Source organism: Sinocyclocheilus anshuiensis, unplaced genomic scaffold (genome assembly GCF_001515605.1).
Source record: "Sinocyclocheilus anshuiensis isolate Anshui unplaced genomic scaffold, SAMN03320099.WGS_v1.1 scaffold38, whole genome shotgun sequence".
Classification (NCBI taxonomy): domain Eukaryota; kingdom Metazoa; phylum Chordata; class Actinopteri; order Cypriniformes; family Cyprinidae; genus Sinocyclocheilus; species Sinocyclocheilus anshuiensis.
Window position 1 is genome coordinate 2962611 of NW_015544213.1, and position 209 is coordinate 2962819.

The 209-nt window shown below is 40.2% G+C and overlaps 1 protein-coding gene across 2 annotated transcripts in view; it reads right to left on the minus strand.

Moving 5' to 3' along the window:
- LOC107697201 (G patch domain-containing protein 2-like) overlaps positions 1 to 209 on the minus strand; it is a 16600-nt gene that overhangs the window by 9748 nt on the left and 6643 nt on the right. The gene's annotated exons all lie outside the window — the stretch shown is intronic.

Here is a 209-nt window from a genome sequence, read left to right on the forward strand (position 1 = left end):
AATAAATAAATGCAAGTCACACACTGGACAAAAGCGCAGCGATGCGTTCTCGGAGAAGTCACACACCAGTCACACAAGCTGACCACTTTCAATTCAAGCAGCGGTCTAAAACTGTTTATTTAATCACCAAACGGACACAAGTTTGCTTCAAGAATGAACAATGTGGCATAAATGAGTTTGAAGTTCGGTGTTTACAAAAACAGAGCAAA